Source organism: Pseudophryne corroboree, chromosome 6, assembly GCF_028390025.1.
Source record: "Pseudophryne corroboree isolate aPseCor3 chromosome 6, aPseCor3.hap2, whole genome shotgun sequence".
Taxonomy (NCBI): Eukaryota; Metazoa; Chordata; class Amphibia; order Anura; family Myobatrachidae; genus Pseudophryne; species Pseudophryne corroboree.
In genome coordinates, this window is record NC_086449.1 from 9,810,917 (window position 1) to 9,821,739 (window position 10,823).

A 10,823-nucleotide genomic window follows, 5' to 3' on the forward strand; every position below is an offset into this window, starting at 1 on the left:
CTTCCCACTCCGGACACTGTTGTCTACGAGATAAAGAAGGAAGAAGGAATTGAAGGTAGAACGATAATGGTACATCGAAATCAGCTTAAGCTATGCGTATCCAAAGCAATGTCAGAGGGTGTACAAATAGAAACCATTCCTGCAATAAAAAGTTGGGAAGATGCAAACCGTTATCCTTTACGAGATCCAGTTGAATTATTACTATTTATGAGTGGGCCCTTTCCATCCAGTAGAGGAGTTGTAGATGCCCTACCGCCTGCAAGCAACCCAGTGAATGAGAACGTCATGGAACCCAAACCGGTTCAGGAAAATGAGGATGAGAGCAATATGGAAATAAGCTCAAAAAGGCCAGTTAGAAGCACTAGGGGAGTCAAACCACTCCGGTTTAGACAATTGTAAGTCCACTCTAAGTATGCATGAGATATTGTATCACACTGATTTAAGTCATTAGTATACGCAGTAATTTAGGAAAATTGTAAGACATTTTGTAACTGTTTGGTGGAAAAGTAAGATGCATGAGGACAAGCATCATTTAAGTGGGGCTGAATGTGGTGCCCCACTGTTGTGAAGATGATAATTGTGCACCACGGTAGTAACTATAGTGGTATTGTTGTCACCCACTGGGCAGTGAATTTATTGTATCTAAATTTATTGTATTTATTGTATTGAATTTATTGTATCTAAAAATCTGTGCTGTATGAACAATAGTCTGGGGGGACCCGCACATGGGGGATATGGAGAGAGACTGGCCCTGCACGAGAATAAAACTGTTGGGTCCCAGCGGAAAGATACAGGGACTCGGGGAAAGGAGGTGAAGGGGAGTGAGGACTGGTCAGTTGGCAGTTGAGCAACGGATGAGAGAGGGACTGAGCTAACGAAGCAGGGGAAGCGCTGTAAGGCTACGGAGCTTGAGGACAGGCACACCACACAGAGAGTCAAGCTACCTGCAAATAGCAATAAGTGCACTTATTAAACAGAGTGAAAAGTAGTAAAAGACACACTGCAGTGTAATTCAGCATTGATTCAACACGTTCATATAGTAGTCCGGAGGCAGCAATCGACACAACTAGTAAGCGTCGATAGGAGAGAAGATTGTATTGCAGTTAAGAGCTATCACATTTCCGTCAGGAATCAAGCCTCTGCTACCCTACTATGCTAACAACAAAGAGAGGGAGTCAGTGTAATACGTCCTAAAGTCAGGAGAATGAACTGAATCCGTCAAGTTACATAGATGTGCATGTCCACCCAGTGAGAGAGGAATACCAGTGACTTGGTAATGGAGTGACTAATAAATACCTTCATTAAGGCACTCACAGTCATTTAGAGTAACAGGGCATTTTACAGATCTCAACAGTAAATTCTGAACGAGAGACTATAGCTTGGACGGGAATTAATTGTGATAGATCCACTGAGGGACGTCACCCATATTAGAGTGGTAACTGTATTCGTCCATCGTTAAGGACAAGTTCAATTAACATGATAAAAGTAGTACCCAATTGAACTGCATTGTGAAGTCAGACTTAGGGAGTACCGGGGATTTGATTCATGTACTAATCTTACAAAGTTGTAGTACGTACATTTAACCAGCAATACTGGTCTGTTAGAGTTTTACCAAATGTTTTATGCTTGTATTCACTTATAACCGGCATGTTATTAGAGAAAGTTGGGTATCCATTTATTTACAGGCGGAATTGACAGCACGGAGTAGTGTAATAAACACGGTTACTAACTGTAAAGTTAATTATTCTGTTGACAATGAAACCGTATTGTGATGGTTTATCGAATTAATACTTATTTAACTTACCAGGAATTTCTTAAGCACCATTGCTATATCAATAAATTGAAATTAATTCTAAGCAACTAAAGGCAACGGTTATTTCTTAGGAGTTGTCCGACACACCTCTCAGCAAAGTTCTATACTGCTAAAGGTCCAGGCGGCAGGAATAAAAAGGTAACTCAACCAATCATCATATCCGTCCAAACCCGATACTTACCTGGTTTGTCACATATGTATGAAGAGAACTCCAAGAATGTGTTGTATACTTATTACTAATGAAACAAATAGTGCACAAGAAGTGGTTTAGAGAAATGTTCAGCTCAAACCCAGCTAATTGGTTTAGCGGGATCAAAGAGTAGATTGTTGAAATAGTGATGTTTTTTATTAAAAATTGTTGGCTTAGCAATTTGCATATAATCTGTGTTTTAAGATGCTATTTTGTTTCCTTTCCTTTCAGCTTGAAAGAAATCTGTAAACTCAAAGATGTGAATCTTCCGAGCTTAAGAAACTACAGAAGAGCTTGGCAAGAAGGAGCCGTGAACAGTCTACCTTAATGGATATGATGTGAACGGTTCTTTACCTTCCGTGGGATAGAGTGACAAGCACAGTCCTATGGGAACATAGCCTTTAGCACCATTATAGCTAGACTGTTTGCTTAGTCTCTTATAGGTAGAGTTTGTGTGATGCCTTGTAGCGCAACTGTAATGTCATATTATCAACTGTAATGTCATTTTATTATGAAAGGAGGGACTGAGGAAGATAGATGTATTTATCTTAAGCAGTGTCAGCCATTTTGTTATGCAGCAGCCATGATGTAGTGAGTAAGAAGTATGCTTTGCTGGAGAAATCATAATAATGCTGACTTTCATAGTTACATACAGTATGTTCTGTGCAAAGCAAGGTCATAGCTATAAGTCTTGAAAACATGTTATTAGACAGTCTCTGTGTGTTTAGACTTCTCCTGAAGGACATGTAGGAGGATGTCAGCCTAAGAGGAGTTATGAGAAGAGATTAATTATTGTTTTGAAATATGACGTGTATCAAGTATGCATGCATGTACCTTTTTCTATATAACGCCCTGCTGAATAAAGTGGAGCCAGTCTCATTTTGCTGGACATAACTGGCGTGTGGTGTCTGCTTTCTGGGATTCCAAATCGATTGGTAAACAAAGGGTAACAAACAGACAATTGAAGGGGATTGATAGAAGGAAGTTTATCTCCAACAGATGCAATGGTGCTGGAGCAGGCATATTTTGAACAGATTGGCACCCGGAACCTTCTCTAGCCAGATCCTCCAACTGTTGATCCAAGCCTGGCCACCATACAAAACCTCTGGCAAGTGCCTTCATTTTGACCATGCCCAAATGACCCACATGGAGCTCCTATAAAACTCTTGCACATAGCTTGACAGGCACGATGATCTGCAACCCCCAGAGGAAGCAGCCAGTAACAAATATCAACTCAAGCCTCCGATGAAAGTAAGTGGCCAGCTGCCGACGCACAGGTGCAACCTACCCTTTTTGAGTGGCTGTGAGTACTTGAGCCAGGATAGGGTCCCGAACAGTCTCACATCTGATCATACTGGCAGTTATGGGAAGTCATTGTGAAAGCATTCCACGTATCTTCAGTTGTCTGTAAAGGCAGTCGGGACAACTCATCTACATTGGCATGTTGTGCAGTCCGCTTTAATTTAATATTATAGCAATGTCCACCTAAGAACAGGACCCAGCACTTACCCTTAAAGATGGACAAAAGCGGTTGATGGTCAATCACGAGTGTGAATTTCTTGCCATATAAATACTGATTGAATCGTTTAACTCCCCAAACCAGGCTTAAGGCTTCTCTGTCAATCTGTGCATAGTTACGTTCAGCCTTGGATAATGCCTGAGATGGGAGCTGGTCTAACTCCAGCTCCACCTTCTGTCTGATAGTGTACAGTGTTATTTTATTATTACCAGTTATTTATATAGCGCACACATATTCCGCAGCGCTTTACAGAGAATGTTTGACCATTCACATCAGTCCCTGCCCCAGTGGAGCTTACAATCTATATTCCCTACCACATGTACACACATATACACTAGGGTTAATTTTGTTAGGAGCCAATTAATCTATCAGTATATTTTTGGAATGTGGGAGGAAACCTGAGGAAACCCACGCAAGTACGGGGAGAATATAGAAACTCCACACAGTTGGGGCCGTGGTGGGAATCGAACCAATGACCTCAGTGCTGTGAAGCAGTAATGCTAACCATTCCACCATCCGTACTGCCCATGCTTTATGGAACCTGGGAACAGCTCGATGTTTGAGCACTAGCTTTCCTTTTATGTGTTGCAGAGTCCCAATGCCTGGTTGAAAACCAGCTGTAGCTTGGTTAAGGACTGTTTTTCAGGGACAAGGGCAGGGTGTGTGTAACGCTCAGGCGTTTGATGACTGTCCAGTCTAATTACATTTTTCATAGCCATTCGCGAACCCACAATGCTAGGCCGCCTTTATGAACAATGTATAAGTCCAGAGTCTTCTGCACAAGTACGGGCAATACCCTGCATGGAATCATTTTCTCCCCAGTATATGTTTTAAGCAGCACTGAAGTTTTTGTTTCATTTCACATTGTTCAAATGGCGTTTGTACTCTTGCTGTGACACTGCAGAGACTGCTGAGACCTTACAGAGACTGCTGACCCTGTGTCCAGTTCCATTTTAATCGGGTGGCCATTGATTTGTGGAGTGACCCAAATTGCTTGGTTGCCACCCCCTTTCACTGCAAACACTTCCAAACTGCCCAGATTATTGCCGCTGTCTGAGGCCACCTCGTGGTCTTTCAAAACATATGTATTCCTTAATGTACTGTGATTCTTTCTCCTGCCAGTGGCTTCAGCCTGATATGACTGCGACCGGTAACACGTTTAATATACCCTTTTTGTTACTTTTCCTACACAGTTCATGTTTAAACCTACAGTCCCTGGATGGATGTGTATCTGCTACAGCGGTAGTATACTTCTATTGGGGGACCATGGGCATGCAAGGGCGTTGTGTTCGTTGTTGCTGTCACCATTTTGTGAACTTGTGATGCAGACTTGCCAGCTACTATATTTGGAGCTCCATCACATCCTTAGCTGCAGTTTCCATTGATAGTGCCACTTGTACTGCGCATGTTAACGTGAGCTCTCACACACCAGATGGTCTCTCAGGATATCATTCAGGCCATCTGCAAACTGACGGTGCTCTGACAGTCTTTTTAATTCTGCCACATATGCATATCCACTGATTCCCCCTCCTCTTGGTTCCGATTATGAAATCTGCACCGTCCTGCTATCAGGAGAGGCTTAGGGGCAGGTGTTCTTGTAAAATCTTAACAATAACTGCATAAGACTTAGTAGCAGGTTTCACAGGGGATGTCAAATTGTGGAGCAGACCAGAGGCTTTTCCTCCAATTGCACTTTATAGTACTGGTTCTTGTTTGTCTACAGCAATGTTATTTGCCAGAAAATACTGTTCTAGCCTTTCAGTATAGAGGAGCCAGTCATCTTTTTCAATGTCAAAGTCACTTAAGGTGCCTATATGTAGAGCCATGGCAATGGTTCCTTACCAGTGCTTGCAGCTGAACAGAGTGCACGGTGATTCCTTCACAAACACTTCCACTTCTTTCTAGTCTAAAAAGATGTGGCTTGGGTTCAGAAGCCATTAGTCGCCAATTGTTGTGTCCGTGTAAGTGCTCATTGGCACAAACAGACATGGAGACCAGGAGCTGAGACCAGCATGCTGCTTTCATTTTACTTAACTGCAAACTAACATAAAGCAACAGGCTTTTGCAGTAGGCTGCACAATAGCACTGAACAACAGACAGTGGAACTGCAAGTGTACAACAGAAATGCACAGCAGTGTGAATCTGGCATAGCCAGATTCTAATATCTAATACTTATCAGATAAAAAATTTTTTGGTTCTTAATTTTTGCATCTTGGATTTTACATGCCCTCTATGACATTGGCGGAATTGCATCATCAATGTCATGACTGGTGGCAGCAGAAGTTTCAGCACTAGTACTAGGAATTGGAAGTGGTTCCTGATCTTTCACAATTTTTTCAAAGCACCCCTGTATACTTAAAGCACAGAAGACAGGGCCAGTGTACATTTATTTTCACAGCACCCCTGTATTTTTACAGCACACAAGACAGTGCAAGCACCCCTGTATTTTCACAACACCCCTGTACTTTTACAGCATACAAGACAGGGCCAGTGTAAATTTAATTTCATTGCATCCCTGAATTTTTACAGCATACAAGACAGGGCCAATGTACATTCATTTTCACAGCACCCCTGTATTTTTACAGCATACAAGACAGGGCCAGTGTACATTTATTTTCACTGCACCCCTGTATTTTTACAGCCTAAAAGACAGGGCCAGTGTACATTTATTTTAACAACAGCACCCCTGTATTTTTACACCATACAAGACAGGGCCAGTGTACATTTATTTTCACTGCACCCCTGAATTTTTGCAGCATACAAGACAGGGCCAGTGTACATTTAATTTCACTGCACCCCTGAAATTTTACAGCATACAATACAGGGCCAGTGTATTTTTATTTTCACTGCACCCCTTAACTTTTACAGCATACAAGACAGGGCCAGTGTAAATTTAATTTCACTGCACCCCTGGAGTTTTACAGCATACAAGACAGGGCCAGTGTACATTTATGTTCAGTGCACCCCTGAATTTTTACAGCATATTAGACAGGGCCAGTGTACATTTATTTTCACTGCACCCCTGAATTTTTGCAGCATACAAGACAGGACCAGTGTACATTTATGTTCAGTGCACCCCTGAATTTTTACAGCATATTAGACAGGGCCAGTGTACATTTAATTTCACTGCACCCCTGTACTTTTACAGCATACAAGACAGGGACAGTGTACATTAATTTTCACAGCACCCCTGTATTTTTACAGCATACATGAAAGGGCCAGTGTTAATTTATTTTCACTGCACCCCTGTATTTTTACAGCCTAAAAGACAGGGCCAGTGTACATTTATTTTAACAACAGCACCCCTGTATTTTTACAGCATACAAGACAGGACCAGTGTACATATATTTTCAGTGCACCCCTATATTTTTACAGCATACATGATAGGGCCAGTGTACATTTTTTTCACTGCACCCCTGTATTTTTACAGCCTAAAAGACAGGGCCAGTGTACATTTATTTTAACAACAGCAATCCTGTATTTTTACAGCATACAAGACAGGGCCAGTGTACATTTATTTTCACTGCACCCCTGAATTTTTGCAGCATACAAGACAGGGCCAGTGTACATTTATTTTCACTGCACCCCTGAATTTTTACAGCACATTAGACAGGGCCAGTGTACATTTATTTTCACTGCACCCCTGAATTTTTACAGCACATTAGACATGGCCAGCACCCCTGTATTTTCGGAGCATACATGAAGACAGTGCCCCTGCCCCCTGTATAGCACAGTGACAGCCAGGACAGCAACACCCATGTACAGTTGCAGCACCCCTAACAGCACATGAAACACCAGTGACAGCCAGGACAGCACCCCTAACATCACAGGGACACCACAGAGGCAGGACAGCACCCCTGTCATCGGTATCCATTTGGCAGGTCAACCCTACTTAGGTAGACACTCACTAGGACGACCACTATTGGTCGACATTGACATGGTCAACCTGGACAAATGGTCAACATGTGAAAATCGGTGACACAGGACAGATTGATAGATGAATAGGTCAACATGGCTTTTTTTAAAACAAAATATTTTTCATACTTTACCATCCAAGTGTACAGTCATTAGGTCGACCAATAGTGGTCGACCTAATGACTGTCGACCTTGACATGGTCGATCATTCATACCAGAACCCCTAACATCACAGGGACACCACAGTGACTGGACAGCACCCCTAGAGAGCACACACTGACCCCACCCAATGCCACCAACCACAGGGAGAGACAGAGGTCTGTTTCCCTCACTCTCCAAGTCCGGCGTGAAAATGGCGGCGATGCGCGGCTTCTTATATGGAATCCAAAACCCGCAAGAATCCGACAGCGGGATGATGACGTTTTGCCACGTTCTGAGATCTGAGTCTGGTGGGAAGTCCCGAGCTGGGCTCGGTTCTCGACTCGGATTGTGAAGTTCGGGGGGTTCGGTTCACTGAGAACCAAACCCGCTCATCTCTAATTACAATAGCTGACATTAAGCATTTGGGAGGTTGTTGGCCACTGGACATTTGCACTTCTGTCTCCCTGCCACCATTATTCAGAAAGTTAATTCGATTGCCATTTTCTTTTTTCTTTTTGGTGTTTATTATTAAAGGCTTGACCAGTTTTAAATGCCACACACATTGTCAGTGTCTTCATTTCGATAAGTGTAAGTAAGGTATACAGCATCTGTCCATAGGTAGTTTATAGAAGAACATACATTAACGGGTCCATTTACTGTTTATTGAGGTTTAGACTCGATATACTGTATAGAATTTCTTATTGCTGCTATGAGGGCAATAACAAATGTATTTCTGTCAAGATGTAATAAAAATCACATTCAGGGACAGGTACTCCGATAGACGCCCGTCCCAGCAATACGTAAACTAAAGTGATTGCATCAGGGATCACTTTACTTACTGCCCTACTGCCCATATATGGTTATTAGCCAGCAGATGTACCAGAGCCTGTTACCAGGGAGGGATTGAGGTGCCACATTCATCTGATGAGGGCAGTGATGACAAGCCCATGCAATGCACCAGGATCAAAATGGGCCACAATGTCAAGTTTATATTTGAAAAAAATATGGCCCTGGTGCATGAGGTGATGAAACACCACCGCCAGCTCCTTGGATGTGAGGCTACCAAGGTGTTGAGCTGCAAGAATAATGCCATCTGGAAGGAAGCTGGTCACATCGGTCAGTGACGGAAAAGGAGGTGTTGCACAGGACCAACTACACCTTCAGGAAGTGCTTTTATGATATCAAGCACTGTGTGAAGGCAAAAATGGCCAAGGAGGCCAAGGCGGCATGGCAGACAGGAGGTGGTTTTCCTTATGTGGCCACCTACCTGAAGTATGAGGAGCCCCTTCAGGTCCTGATCTCACCAGAGGCCATCTGAGCAACTCAGATGTGCCAAGGATGGCTGGTAAGTATTCACACACTTTACTGTATGTATTTTTGCAGGTATCCGGTCTATAGATCTACACTAAAAAGGTCTACAGTCAATAGGTTGACTACTAATGGTCAACATGCATATTGAGGTTAAATTCACTCTCTCACAGAACTTAATAACGGTATAATCTTCGTGTACAGAAATCCCCTTAGTGTCTCGGAGTGTTCTTTATCACTAATAACTTTTGAAATTCAATATTATTCACTATTATTTCTTACATGGTTAGATATGGTTTTAATGGCATATTGTAACTAAAGTTATTATTTACTTTTATATTAATTCCATACTGAAAGACGAGAAAATGGGGTATGGCTATTAGAAGACACCAGTGCCTAAGGATGCTCCTGAGTTAGAATCAGAATCAGAATCAGAATCAGCTTTATTGGTCAGGTGTACTCACGTACACTAGGAATTCTTTGTGGTACAATCCATCGCCAAGCAGCAACATGAAGGGGGAATACATGGCATAAGAAGGAGGAAAAACGTAGAATACATTACAAACATTACACGTATGAGTTCATACTGCACATTGCAACTGTACGATAGACTCGACATATTAGACATATTATACATGTAAGACTAAAAAAGAAGGCTACGTGACAGAGCAGCACAGAGGCAGCCATCCACGGCGCCAACTAGAACTCAAACAATGCACATAATACAGAAGATTTAAGTATTACATCAAAAGATAAACCACACAGACATAAAAACAAAAACCTTGAGCACACAGAAAGCATAATGTAGGATTGATGTAGGCATTTTGGGTAATAACCTCCAAGGGTTGCTTATTCCACCCTCACAAGGTACTAGGTGTGGCAGCCATCTTAGGTGGATTACCCTGGGTGGAATAGTCCACCCCTAGAAGAGAACACAAAATGGGGAGATTGCAGAGTCCTAAAGTTCAGAGTAGGGTTCCAACAAAACCATCAGGTCCATGTATTTTTCATCCCATCCACAAGCGCACAAGATAAGGCAGCCACTATGAAGGTTACACAGTGGGAGATGAGCCATACAAGGGCTAAATGCATGTATGGGAAAACTGACACGTGTGTAGGAGTATGCTATACCCTGCATGGAAAGATCCGAATGAAGCACACCCTGCCCACAGAGGAACCATCCAAGGCAGCCATGTGGGGCGCACTGCGTAGGTTACTGCTGGCAGGGTGTACAACCAATGGAGGTACACATTACAGGAATAGCACACAGTGGGGTGGAAGTACGCTGTAAGAAGAAAGAGAAGAGAAAAACACATTTGCAGGAAAACGGTACTAACATTATTTTGCAGAAATTATAAATGACCTGGTCTTGTGAGAGCAGTGCGGGTGGGTGTGAGAATTTGGGGAGCACACTAATGTCCAATACAAATGACCCAGCAAAGTCTGGTCCTGGTGCGCACATCCCTCAGTTCCCTGCTCAGCTTGAGGGGTAGTCCCGGGGGCAGTCATGATCTTCTTGGACAGAGGAGTAGTAGGCATTGGTCCTGGTGTTCTCATGGCAGAGGTGAGGAGAGGCCACATTATGGTCCTGAGTTGCAGTTTTTGGGGAACTAGTTTAATTATAGATTCTAGCATAGTCCAAATCTTGTTCAAACTCTGGTTCTAAATTCATCCTTAAAATACATCCTTAACAAATGCATACTTCACAAATGCTTGCAGGCCAAGTCCTGACTGCAGGCCTTGATAATATTGCTCTTAAATGCTACACACTATATCAGTTGGCAAAGTGGGAGGTGTGCAATCAGAAGTTCAGCTACTGTAATTAACAGAGGGGATTTTGCATTAAAGACAGATCACAGACATTTGCAGACAAACTTTCTTGGGGTGTGAAAAGTGTAGCTAGAGAGAGATGATAGACTCAGATATACAAGCACGAA